Source organism: Octopus sinensis, linkage group LG9, assembly GCF_006345805.1.
Source record: "Octopus sinensis linkage group LG9, ASM634580v1, whole genome shotgun sequence".
In the NCBI taxonomy this organism is placed as follows: Eukaryota; Metazoa; Mollusca; class Cephalopoda; order Octopoda; family Octopodidae; genus Octopus; species Octopus sinensis.
Window position 1 is genome coordinate 16558559 of NC_043005.1, and position 14696 is coordinate 16573254.

At 38.8% G+C, this 14696-nt stretch overlaps 1 protein-coding gene across 6 annotated transcripts in view; it reads right to left on the minus strand.

The window, feature by feature from the left end:
- The window catches only part of LOC115215681 (titin), a 247123-nt gene that overhangs the window by 174787 nt on the left and 57640 nt on the right, over window positions 1-14696 (minus strand). The window lies entirely within an intron of this gene.

A 14696-nucleotide genomic window follows, 5' to 3' on the forward strand; every position in this document is an offset into this window, starting at 1 on the left:
GTTATAGCCAAAAATTAGCAAAAAATGCATTAAAAATGGAAAAAAATTATGGTAAATTTTTTTTTAAATCATTGACTCATCGTAGACATTTTTAGAGAGTTACTTCCCTTATATAATAGCGAAAAAATGCATTAAAATGGAAAAAAATGATGGTAAATTTTTTTTAAATCATAGACTCATCGTAGACGTGCGCTAATACCCAGAAGGGCTCGATATGAATCACGACTATAAGATACCCGGTTTTGGTTAAACTGCACCGCAAAATGTGGGAGTAGTTAGGAATCTAAATCGTAGGAGACAGACACACAACTTGACTTTTATATATAAAGATTTAACATATATATATACATATATATATTTTCTTTTTCTATCTAGTTTCAGCTCACGAGCTGTGGCCATGCTGGGGCACCGCCATTTGGTACAGTATAAGGATGAAAGGCAAAATTGATTTCTTATATATATATATAAGAACAGAAGGAAGAGTATTCAAATTGCTAGGTAATCCTTTCTACTGCTAAGTATGAATTAGGAATGGTCAAAGTTGGCTAAAATTACTTCATAATGGTTCAAAATGCTGTGTTTGAAATCATATTTATTCCTGACCAATGATTGTCCTTCAGAATATTTGCCACCAAATAAATAGAACAGAACAAACAAACAACTACTCAATTATGAAAGGTGTCTGTGTGCATATTTAAGTAACTATGCAATTAAATGTAGATCATGTTGCTGTTTAGCCTAAAACCAACCACATGACTCTAGAAATATTTTCAAAAGAAGTTTTAAGATTAAGCATTTGTAAAACTCATAAATTTCTGAGTCAGCACTGGTGAATCTGTAAATACAAATAAATCTCCACTCCCATTATCAATAAAAGTGTTTAAATCTTTGTCATGGAAAGGATATGGCTGAAACTATTTCCAGTTATACTGAAAACAAAAACTGGTACTTTATTTAACTGACTCTGAAAGGATAAAAGCCAAAGCTGACCTCAGCAGGATTTGAACTCAGAGCGCTCAAAGATGTAACTAAATGATGCAAAGCATTTTGTTCAATACTCCAATAATTTTGCCAGTCCACCACCCTAATTTCCTAAAGACAAACTAATACTTCTATTATATTGGTGTTAGTGGAGGCGCAATGGCCCAGTGGTTAGAGCAGCAGACTCACAGTCGTAGGATCGCGGTTTCAATTCCCAGACCGGGCGTTATGAGTGTTTATTGAGCGAAAACACTTAAAGCTCCACGAGGCTCCGGCAGGGGATGGTGGTGATCCCTGCTGTACTCTTTCACCACAACTTTCTCTCACTCTTACTTCCTGTTTCTGTTGTACCTGTATTTCAAAGGGCCGGCCTTGTCACTCTCTGTGTCACGCTGAATATCCCCGAGAACTGCGTTAAGGGTACACATGTCTGTGGAGTGCTCAGCCACTTACACGTTAATTTCACGAGAAGGCTGTTCCATTGATCGGATCAACCGGAACCCTCGTCGTCGTAACCGACAGAGTGCTTCCAAATATTGGTGTTATGGCTGTGGTTACATGCTAGCATTGTCGTCATCCTCATTTAATGCCCATGTTCCATGCTGGCATGGGTTGGACAGTTTGACAAGCTCAGTTGGGTATGAAAATTGCATTGTTGCTCTGTGCAATAAGCTGATGAAAGAACTTCAACATGCTAGAAACAGCACAAAAATTACACTGTACCAAAAAAAAAAGGAAGGACATTAAATAATGTACAGTTCTATATTTAAGAGATGAGGAATTATTTACATTACTTACCTTATTTACATTTGACAGATATTTGTCCTCATCTTGTTTGTTGTTAACACAATGTTTCAGCTGATATACCCTCCAGCCTCCATCAGGTGTCTTGGGGAAATTTTGAACCTGGGTTCTCATTCTCAAGGTATTTTTCAATGTTGTTATTATTATTATTATTATCATTATTATTATTATTATTATTATTATTCAGGTCACTGCCTGGAATCGAACTCAGAATCTTGGGGTTAGTAGCTCATGCTCTCAACCACTACGCCATGGCGTAGTGGTTGAGAGCCCGGGCTACTAACGCCGAGATTCCAAGTTCAATTCCAGACAGTGACCTGAATAATAATGATAATAATAATAATAATAATAATAATAATAATAATAATAATAATAATAACATCGAAAAATACCTTGAGAATGAGAACCCAGGTTCAAAATTTCCCCAAGACACCTGATGGAGGCTGGTGGGGGGTATATCAGCCGAAACGTTGTGTTAACAACAAATATCCGTTGAATGTAAATAATGTAAATAATGTAGTTATAGATACATAATGTCTTCATTTTCTTTCTGCCCATGATTTTCTGAAATCATTAACTTGCAGACTATTCAAGATGAGCATTAACGATGTTGTTGATCTCACTAGTCTCAGAAACATTGAAAAAGACCATAAACAGTTCTTCTTTTCAAACCAAAACATAATGAAAAATGCATTTAAAAAAATAACAGAATGCTTAACCAGAGCTGAGCATGAGACAAAATAATGAATATTGCACTATAAACCAAATAATTCTGCAAACTTGAAATAAAGGCACCACAGGATCTAAATACTTTTATAATCTGCTTAATTATTGTCACAAACTCTCTTCCAGAAAACCTCCTTTCTATTATTATCTTTAAAATGGGGACAGAGAGAGAGAGAGAGAGAGAGAGAGAGAGAGATGATATCAACACTCATTGTTCCTTCTCCTCCCACTCACAGCTGTTATCTTTATGTGACCAAGACACATAATACTAACCCTGAACTGTTTTCATAAACAAACGCTGCAAAAATAACCTTTAATAGGGACATGACAATCTCTATTTCTTCATCCTCATTTAACACCCATGTTCCATCCTGGCATGGGTTGAACAGTTTGACAGGATTTAAAAGGGCCAAAAGTTGTATCATGTTTCAAAATCTGCTTTGGCATGGTTCCTACGACTGGATACCCTGCATGGTATTTGAACTTAAAATCCATGGACCAACAATGTAATATTTTACCTGATTTACATGTCATCTTAGCTAAAATTTCAGGCCTTGTGCCTATAGTAGAAAGGATTGTTATTATTGTCACTATCACCCCTGGGTCAGTGGATTGGTTTGTGCCAAATTGTTAAAAAATAAAGTTTTAATTCCCATTTATAGAGTAAGAAATAGATTATTTTGTTATAATGCCAGAATAATATGAAAGAGACATTGCCCATGAGAGACATCAACTGTGATTTCTTTGGCACAAAGTCACAAATTTGGTAGGGGATAGAAATAATCAATTATATTCTTCCTTCCCTGCTGTTGTTTACTGGTACTTTATCATTATCAAACCCTGCAAAATGAAAAACAAAATGGACCCAAGCAGGGATCGAATACTAAGCATAAAGGAATCTGACTAAATACCACATTACTGACCAAATCTGCTCATCATCATCATCATCAACAATCCCTGGACATTACTGTCTCGAATCCTAGGCTGGTCACCTGGTTTCCATGGCATATAAATCACAACATTACCTCTGAGTGAGACACCAGTCCATCATAAACTCATTTATTTGTAGCTGAATGGACTGGAACAGTGTGATATGAACTGCTTTGCTCAAGAACACAACACACTTCCTAGTTCAAGAATCGAACCCATGACCTTGCAATCATGAATGCAACATCCTAACCACTATCCATGTGCCTTCACAACTCTGCTAACCCACCATCCTCAGCCCTTTCGATACCAACCTGGCTGAAACTGCCTCTGGCTCTGTACTACAAATGTCTTATTTTCGTAAGTTCTGAATCAAAATCTTCTACCAAACTTTAGTCACAATTTATGTTCCTAACATTAGCTTACTAAATTCTTTCTTATATTTAAAAATTAATTGAAAGAGACACAGAGCATCTCAAAATAAAGACAGTAATGAAAGGGTTAAACTAACTGGCCCTAGTCTTGGGTTGTCTGGAAAGTTTGTGCCAATTTATAGTAGTTTTCTCTTCTTGTCTTGAGACAGCATTCACCCAGGGTGGGTTGAACTGGCTAGATTCATCCTCTCTGCAGAATAGTCTTAATGGTAAAAATTTTAATTCCTTGGATGATGTAAAAAGATACCTTGATGAATTCTTTGTCATGAAACGACCTCAATTCTAGGAAGAGGGTATTTTCAAGTTAAAGGAAAGATGGAGACGCATTGTGCAACAAAATGGTTCATATTTGGTTGATTAAAAATGTAATGGCAGGTATTTATTGACCTTTTTCTTTCCTTTAAAAATCGGCACAAACTTTCCGGAAAACCCAATATAAGAGTGGTCTGAGCACTCTCCGACTTATTGCTTTTCTATTTGTACTATAACGCTAACCTTTATGAAGTACAAAAACCTTAGCCTTCTTTTTTAGTCACCTATTATCCGCACAGTCAATTAACCTCAATATCATTCATACACAAAAGGTAACTATTTAGGTTCTAAATTAGCCTGTGTTCACTTTCTTTAACTTCATTCCTAAGATACACATTAGAATCAACAACACCCAGAAGTAATATAGAAAAAGACAAATTAGTTTACATAGTTATTATACAGATTAAATACATTTAAATCTTGTGATTAGTATTATGATGGAAAAACACAAATGTATACACACAGAAATATGTACTGGCAGGAAATTAAAACCTGGTAAGGTAAACAGAGAGAGTAACTAACAAAACAGGCCTTACAAGATTTCAAAGAAGTTGTACAGCCTAAGGGCTTATAATATAACAAAACAAAAAAAAAGAGAAAATGGCTTCTTGGTGTGGATAGAGACAGAGAGAGAGAGAGAGGAGAGTGGTAAGAGAGGACGAAATAAGAGAGAAAGGCCAGAGAGAAAGAGAGGAGAGTGGAGACGGGTTTTCGGGGTTTGTAAAAACACAACAAAGTATTTTTAAGGGAGAATGCAAAACTTGTTTTGCAACATTTTGTACCCCCGAAATGATAGAATTATTAAAAGAAAAGATTTAGAGGAGAGGTTTTTAAGAAAAACAAACATACCATAACTATGGCGTACGTCTTTGTATCGAATAATGTTTTAGTTTACAAAGAGAGAAGTAAAATAGCCAAGCGGGTAGAGTTTTAGGTGGATAGCTCAAAGGTTAGAAGTTCTAAGACACTGCAGGCATTGTGTGTTGTGTTTCTAAGCAGTACACTACATTATAAATTGCTTCAAATCACCCACGTGTTTGTTAGAGAGGAAGACATACGTACAAAACTAAGTTTTGGCTTGCTTCTTCAAGTCTCTATCCACCCTCAAGCTGGAAATTTCCTGCCAGACTATTCTATAGCAGCAACAGAACATTTGACAACTCACATTCTATCACATCTAGTATGCTTACTTATACGGCTTCTTCTGTGCAATGCTAAAATAATGACCTACTTGCTATTACTTCTAATCACACAAAACAAGAAGCCATTTTGTTTTTCTTCAATATTAGCCATTTAACTATAATCAAATGAAGCTTGGTAATATTTGTTTTGTCAGTTGCCTTCAGTTTACTCCAAACAAATTTCTTTATTCTTCAAATTTCCACGCATGGATGTCATCTACAAGTAACCTACACACTTCCAACCAAACATAAAGAGAGACCTCGAAAACAACATATAACAGGATTCGTGGCCATTTACCAGACTCGTCTAGCACCACCATCTGTTCGTGGCCGTTGCCAGCCTTGCTTGGCCCCGTGCCGGTGGCACGTAAAAGGCACCATCCGTCCATGGCCGTTTGCCAGCTCCGTCTGGCACCTGTGCGGGTGGCACATAAAAAGCACCCACTACACTCATGGAGTGGTTGGCATTTGGAAGGGCATCCAGCCGTAGAAACACTGCCAGATCAGACTGGGCCTGATGCAGCCTTCTGGCTTCACAGACCCCAGTTGAACCGTCCAACCCATGCTAGCATGGAAAGCGGACACTAAATGATTATGATGATGATGATGATGATGATGACAACCTCATCTTCTTCAGTAAAACAATGATATAATTGACTACACATCACAAACATAGTTTTGTACAATACCCTATCTATCTATCTATCCGCCCATTTGAAGTCGACTCTCGGTAACTCGTTGGATCAGTGTCCTCCAGTCAGTTCTATCCTGGGCCGCTTCTTTCAGATTGGCTATGTCCATTCCGGTATCACTCTTGATGGTGTCAAGCCAGCGGGTTCTTGGTCAGCCTCTTCCTCTCTTGCCACTGACCATTCCGAGCATGATGTCCTTCTCTAGGGATTTTCTCTGCATAATATGACCGAAATATGCCAATCTATGCTTGGTAATCCTAGCTTCTAGTGACATTTTCGGCCTGATCTAGGGTTGCTCAAAGTTGCTCAAATACTAGGCCTCATAATCTCTAATGCTTCCTCAGGATAACCTCACATTACTAATCTATTGAAGCTATTTGCTCCCTACAGAACATTAGCCGTCAACAACTTCTCTCCACTGTCCTTGACTCTGGACTGTCACCTCTGCTTCTCTCCAGCTGGATCCTGGCTTTTTCATCTTTGCCGCAGTATGTCACCTCTAGCAATATTTTGGGATTCATATGTTTCCCTAAGGAAAAGTTTCCCTCTCCCAGGTCCTGTTGATTTTGAACTGTCATCTGTAACTTTGCCTTTTTTTCTAAGCAGAAGTGTTAGCCCTATACAAACCCCTTTTTACCTTTGGAAGGAGATGATCACTATTTGACCTGTTCAGCATAGGAAGCCATTCCAGGAGTCATGTTCCACTGGCACAGTTCTTAGGGTCATTGAGGCACACAAGCCACCATACCATAACAAGAACTGGACATCTTGTGGTGGCCACATTGTTAATCTTCATTACAGAGACTAAGAAACTTTGCTATATCCAGAAAGTAGTTTGCCTCTGATCAGTAGCTGCTTACCCACTAAAAAGCTCATGTCTGATACACAGAAGCATTGCTTATAAATATGGGACAGTGCTGTCACTGCAAAACACACACTAACACAACAAATCTCTAAGACTACATTTAGCCTTTTAGCATTCAAACCAGCCATATCCAGCCAAAACTATTCTACCTAATTTATGTTCAAAACAGCCAGATCCAGCCTCTCACACTACCCTACAATGTCATTCTACGAATAAACAATCATACCATCGGAATCTTGAATCTATGAAATAATGCATGATTAATTCAAAACAAAGTGAATAAATAAGCATTACATTTGATGGAGCAATTTGAATGCTAAAGGGTTTACATAGGTGCAGGAGTGGCTGTGTGGTAAGTAGCTTGCTTACCAACCACATGGTTCGGGTTCAGTCCCACTGCATGGCATCTTGGGCAAGTGTCTTCTACTAAAGCCTCGGGCCGACCAAAGCCTTGTGAGTGGATTTGGTAGACGGAAACTGAAAGAAGACTGTCATATATATGTGTGTGTGTGCATGTGTTTGTGCCCCCAGCATCACTTGACAACTGATGCTGGTGTGTTTACGTTCCCGTAACTTAGCTGTTCAGCAAAAGAGACCGATAGAATAAGTACTAGGCTTATAAAGAATAAGTCCTGGGGTTGATTTGCTCAACTAAATGCAGTGCTCCAGCATGGCCGCAGTCAAATGACTGAAACAAGTAAAAGATAAAAGAATAAAAGAGTGCAACCATAGCTCAGATACATTGTTTCTTCTCTTTCTCTTCCCTGATATTACAACAGCCTATAGTCTGTACTACCAAGTCACATGTCACTTCTGACCCAACCGATTGAAAGCATTTGTTCTCGCTAGTCTGGGGTTGACTGGACTAAGCAGAGTCATAGCTTTTTGTAGGCAGTTTACTTAGTAACCATGTAGTTTGGTGTTCCATCTCACAATGTGGTACCTCAGGCAAGTATCTTCAAACCATAGCCTCTTGCAGACCAATGCTTTATGTGTGAAACAGGGAGACAGAAACTGTAAGGGAACTGTGTATGTGAGAGAGCGAGAGAGAGAATGCGTCCTTCCAGCATTCTATGACTGGTGGTGATGTCATATTTACATCTCTTGTAAGCATCCAGTTACTCAGCAGTTTCAATGAGTGAACACCAGAGGAATACAAATGTCTTACTTGTAAAACAGATAAAGGTGGGTGACAGGAAGAGCTTCGGCCCACAGAATTACTGACTTAACCCATATATGCCCATTAAAAAAATGAAGTCTTAAAATTTCTCTGTATTTAGATTAAACATTATGGTAAGCTTTCACAATCTGGAAGAGAAGGACAGTATGCAACTGTTAGCTACGGGTGTCGACTATCTATTGAATATTTCATATGTTCAGTCAATTTCTTTATTAACCATGAGGTTGAGAAAAAGAGGGGACGATACGAGGACAGACAAAACAAACATTGGGGTCAGGGTATGGAATGAGATGAAACGTATGAATAAACAATTAAAATATATACAATTAAATGAGAATGAGGGATTTACAAAAAATGAAGTAGAGTACATGGTCGACCCCACAAACCACATACTCACACTGAAGACTTTGCTTTCTCCTTTTTTACATACTTGATTAAACAGGTTCTTTCACTCGCAACATACTTGCTATAGACTTCCATCTTTTACGAAACACACTTTGTGACAGGCATTTCTTCTCCAGCTTTATTTTCTGTTTCATGTGGAAAACGAAAAATTCGATTAGCTTGAGACTGGAGATGAACATGCCTCTTGCAATTCCTTTCACTTTCGGTCTTCCATACTACTTCTTTCGCAACAGCAACCACCAAGAGAAAACAGGCTCGCTCCTCCCTATTCAGGGAGGTCGTATGTTCAGTCAGCTGCTTCCAGGCGAGTTCATGTCCAAACAAGTAGAAGCAGGTTATGCGTTATGAAAACGCAACCAGGGGTATATACGGGTTTTAAATAAAATTCATCTAACCCAAGGTAGCATGGAAAAAGAGAATGCAAAAAACAAAAAAACATGGCAGTGATGGAGGTGGTAGTGGGGATGGTGGTTAGCACGCCGGGCGAAATGCGTAGCCGAATTTCATCTGCTGCTACGTCCTGAGTTCAAATTCCGCCGAGGTCGACTTTGCCTTTCATCCTTTCAGGGTTAATAGATTAAGTACCAGTTACGCACTGGGGTCGATGTAATTGACTTAATCCGTTTGTCTGTCCTTGTTTGTCCCCTCTGTGTTTAGCCCCTTGTGGGTAGTAAAGAAAGAGGTATTTTGTCTGCCGCTACGTTCTGAGTTCAAATTCCGCCGAGGTCGACTTTGCCTTCATCCTTTCAGGGTTAATAGATAAGTACCAGTTACGCACTGGGGTCGATGTAATTGACTTAATCCGTTTGTCTGTCCTTGTTTGTCCCCTCTGTGTTTAGCCCCTTGTGGGTATAAAGAAAGAGGTATTTTGTCTGCCGCTACGTTCTGAGTTCAAATTCTGCCGAGGTCGACTTTGCCTTCATCCTTTCAGGGTTAATAGATTAAGTACCAGTTACGCACTGGGGTCGATGTAATTGACTTAATCCGTTTGTCTGTCTTGTTTGTCCCCTCTGTGTTTAGCCCCTTGGGGTAGTAAAGAAAGAGGTATTTTGTCTGCCGCCGCTCGATACGTTCTGAGTTCAAATTCTGCCGAGGTCGACTTGCCTTTCATCCTTTCAGGGTTAATAGATTAAGTACCAGTTACGCACTGGGGTCGATGTAATTGACTTAATCCGTTTGTCTGTCCTTGTTTGTCCCCTCTGTGTTTAGCCCCTTGTGGGTAGTAAAGAAAGAGGTATTTTGTCTGCCGCTACGTTCTGAGTTCAAATTCTGCCGAGGTCGACTTTGCCTTTCATCCTTTCAGGGTTAATAGATTAAGTACCAGTTACGCACTGGGGTCGATGTAATTGACTTAATCCGTTTGTCTGTCCTTGTTTGTCCCCTCTGTGTTTAGCCCCTTGTGGGTAGTAAAGAAAGAGGTATTTTGTCTGCCGCTACGTTCTGAGTTCAAATTCTGCCGAGGTCGACTTTGCCTTTCATCCTTTCAGGGTTAATAGATTAAGTACCAGTTACGCACTGGGGTCGATGTAATTGACTTAATCCGTTTGTCTGTCCTTTTTTGTCCCCTCTGTGTTTAGCCCCTTGTGGGTAGTAAAGAAAGAGGTATTTTGTCTGCCGCTACGTTCTGAGTTCAAATTCTGCCGAGGTCGACTTTGCCTTTCATCCTTTCAGGGTCAATAGATTAAGTACCAGTACGCACTGGGGTCGATGTAATTGACTTAATCCGTTTGTCTGTCCTTTTTTGTCCCCTCTGTGTTTAGCCCCTTGTGGGTAGTAAAGAAAGAGGTATTTTGTCTGCCGCTACGTTCTGAGTTCAAATTCTGCCGAGGTCGACTTTGCCTTTCATCCTTTCAGGGTCAATAGATTAAGTACCAGTTACGCACTGGGGTCGATGTAATCCGTTTGTCTGTCCTTGTTTGTCCCCTCTGTGTTTAGCCCCTTGTGGGTAGTAAAGAAAGAGGTGGTGGTGGTGATGTGATACATAAGTGTGTGTATGTGTATGTATGTATGTGGACTCCACTTTATCCCCATAGCTACAAAGACAACCACCGCCGCCACCATATATGACCTATCTTTTATATATATATATATATAGCTTTTTCTCTTCCCACTTCCTCATTTCAGTTTCAAGCTGTTCATTCTGTAAATATATGTCACAACACTGAGACAGATATTACAATAACATGTTCCATACACATAGATTATTAAAATATTTATTAAAAAATAATATGCTAAAGCACGCACACACACACACACACACACAGACACACACACAACACGCATATTCACAGAGACAGGAAATAAAAGCTACCTGGTTAGTGTAAACAAAAAAAAAAAAAAAAACAGTGGCAATACAGATCTTACAAGACTTGCAATATGGGAAATTTTATTTTCTCAAAAGACCAGGTCCTCACATTCATTCTCTTGTGTTTACTCACATTCTTGTCAAATAAATATGGCTAGCTTCCACTCCTATACCACTAGGCTTTGCCCTAATCACTGTTTGTAAACTCGCGTGTAAAAATAGTCCTCATAACCCACTGCCAGATTTTTGTTCTTTGATATATAGCTGTTTAGCCCCAGGTCAAACATGATCCAGTTGACCTATAAATGAAATATTTCAGCAGTTACTTTAAAGGTATGTCAGACAATACCATTTCATGCCTTTTGGCAGACACATTAGCACGCCGGGCGAAATGCTTAGCGGTATTTTGTCTGTCGTTACGTTCTGAGTTCAAATTCCGCCGAGGTTGACTTTGCCTTTCATCCTTTCGGGGTCGATAAATTAAGTGCCAGTTTCACACTGGGGTCGATGTAATCGACTGAATCCCTTTGTCTGTCCTTGTTTGTCCCCTCTATGTTTAACCTCTTGTGGGCAATAAAGAAATATATTTACTTGATGATTGTGATTTGGAAGTTGCCTGTCATTTCTAGCACATCTACTAACCACATAAATGTTCCTAGAGTTAATTGACGAAATGACTCATGATGAGTCTCTTCTTTTCAGTTTTCATTGTTCTCAGGTCAATGAAATAATGCAATTGTCAGGTTCTGAGATCAATTTAATCAGCTGTTCTTTCCTTTGAATCAGTAGTATTATGTCTTTCTTAGAAACCACACTTTACCATTATCCTTTCTGTCTGTCCCATTCTCCTTCCCTTCAGATGAACTAAACTAAGTATACAAAACTTAATTGCATGCACAGATGACCCAGAAAATTAGCATTGTATTTTAAAGAATATCAACTAAATTGGCCTCAAAGGAACAGAAAATTTATGGGCAAAACCATGGGTGAAAGCTATTGGCAAAAGTTCTTCTCCAAAATAATTCTTTAAAAAAAGTTAAAAAATTAAAAATAATCATAATGTATTATACAGATTATCAGGTGTGTGTATATTGTGGTTGTTTAACTACAGATAAGCACTGATTCTTTAGATCTTATGCTCAAAGAAGCTCCAGCTGTTACTATTCTGGCTTTTATTTAAGTAAGATAAGACTGCAAAATGTGATTTGAAGGAAGTTTGACTACTATTTCTAGCAGATCTGGACTGCCATAAAGAGGCACCCTCATATGTATGCATTCAAAAACAAAAGATGAAGGAGAAAGAGTAGAAGGAGGAGAGTAGAGTAGAAAGACATAGAGACAGATAGTGAGAAAAAAAAAACCCTCCCTCTCATTATTTCCTTTTGTTTTATCTCTTGGTCACGTGACCAAATGGCTACTCCTGCTATTTGGTCATGTGATGATAATATATCATCTGCTCAGTGAATCTATCACCATACTCTCTTTCTCTCTCTCTCTCTCCACTCTGTCTTTCTTTGTGTTTGAAAGCTTTAGAATGTCTATAGTTCTAATTTCAGTTATGACATTTGTTAAATAATGAAAACTATAACTAACTACTGACAAAGAAAAATGAAGGATAGCGTCAGTTGATTGTTGAGAGTAACATATATTAAGTGACCCCTTAAAATATCTAGTATATTATTATGTTTATGCAAGAGCAAAAGTTCAGAAAGAAAACAAGAGCAAGGGATAAGGAGAGAGAGAAAGACAGAGAGAGAGAGAGAGAGAGAGTATGTAATAAGTAACCTAAAAGAGAAACATAATTATAGATTTGAGAGAGAGAGAGAGAAAGAAAGAAAGAGATGAACAAGGTATGGTAGAAGAAAGGCAAAAGAAATCAATGAGAGAGAGGGGGTTGCAAGAGTAAGGGAGAAAAATAGATTGGGCAGGGGAGCAGCAAATCTTGGCTAAATGAAAAGAGCAGCCAACATTATCAAATTAATCACGTGAGCAGCTGACATTATCAATGTGACTGACAGAAAAGTGAAGAAGGTATAATGATCAAAGAGAAGAGAGAAAGGAAGAAGAAATAGATAGAGAGATAGAGAGGAGGAGAGAGAGAGAAAGAGAGGAAGAGGGAGAGAAAGAGAAAGGAAGGAAGAACAAGAATGAAGTGAAAGAGAAATAGAGAAACAAAGGGAGAGGGAATAGTGAAAGAGAGAAAGAGAGAGAAAGGAAGGAAAGAGAATGAAAAAGAAACTGAAAAAAACAAGACGAGAAAGAGTTAAATACACAGAGAGAGAGAGAGAGAGAGAGAGAGAGAGAGAGAGAAAGATAGTGTGAAAGTTTAAAGGTCTCTCAAAAAAAAAAAAAAATTGGAAAACCAAAATTTCTTGAGGAGCCTGAAGAAACTTTAAGGTCTAATGATTAGCTTTTATGGATTTCCAGCATTAAAGAGATGAGATATACATCTGCCCCACACTTCCCCTCCATTCAGATTCACCCCACCTTACATACGTTTTATTAATTTACTAGTTGGAGAACAAGGAGGAGGGGAAGATGGTAACCCTGACCTTTTACAGACCTTCATAGACTGGTATGGTCAAAGTAGCTAATGCTGGTGGTGGTGGTGGTGGTGGTGGAGGAGAAAGGTCTGTAGTTGGTGAGTGGAAGGGAATTGCAGAGAGCTGAGGTTGTCAGGTGGTGGTGGTGGTGGTGGTGGTGGTGATGGAGGTCTTGAGGGCAAAACTTGACAGGAAGATGAGAGGAAGAAAGTTGAAAGAATTATGCGAATTCCAAAGGTCTTCTTTGATGGACGATTGACGGGTGAGATGCAGAACATTGAGAGGAAGAAAGATGGAGAAATCAGGTGTGTTTAATAGAATCAGGTGGGTTTGGATAAAAATCTGGTGTGCTTGGATGAATCTGTTGTACACAGCTGGTGAAATCAAAAAAGTAACAGCTGTAGGCAGCGCAATAAAAGAGAAACAGAACGAAGATCACAGCATGGCAAAACCAGAGGTGACAACATGGTGGGAAATGAAAGAATGTATTTGCCATTTGGCAGAAGGACCCACTTTCAGACCTGGTCATGTGTGTGTGTGTGGTGTAGCAGCTCCTTTGTTCTAGATCCATGAACAGAACTCATACCATGGTTGTGCTTTATAGAGTTGTAAACTTCTTTCAGTTTCCGTGTACCACCAAATACATTGACAATGCTTCGTTTGGCTTAAGGTTATAGTAGATGACATTTGCTCAAGGTGTCATGCAGTAAGACTGAACCCAGGACCATGTGGTTAGGCAGAAAAACATGTATGTAAAATATATGTATATAAAAGTAATAATAATGAAGTGAAATAGAACCAGTGCATGTGTTTACTATTGGCACAACAACCCTCCCAAAATCTGTTTCAACACACTGGTTCATATCAAGAACCTTGCAAACCAAATGCAAAATGTGTGTATGGTGTAGCAGCCCCTTTGATCTAGATCCATAGACAGAACTAAACCGATGCTTGTACTTTATAGAGTTGTAAGCAAAATGTTCGTAGCTGGAGTAATTTCTGGCCCTGTCTTTTATCCATTTCAGTCATTAGACTGCTGCCATGCTGGAGCAACACCTTGAAGAATTTTAGTCAAACAAATTGATCCCAGTACTCATGTTTTTAAGAGTGGTACTTCCATTGATCTATTCTGCTAAACTAAGTTATGACAGGCTTCTTTCAGTTTCCATGTGCCACCAAATATACTCACAATGCTTTGGTTGGCCTAAGGTTATAGCAGATGAGATTTGCCTAAGGTGTCGTGCAGTGGAACTGAACCCAGAACCATGTGGTTAGGCAGAAAACTTCATACCACACAGCCATTCCTGCACCTATAACATGTATATAAAATATATGTATATA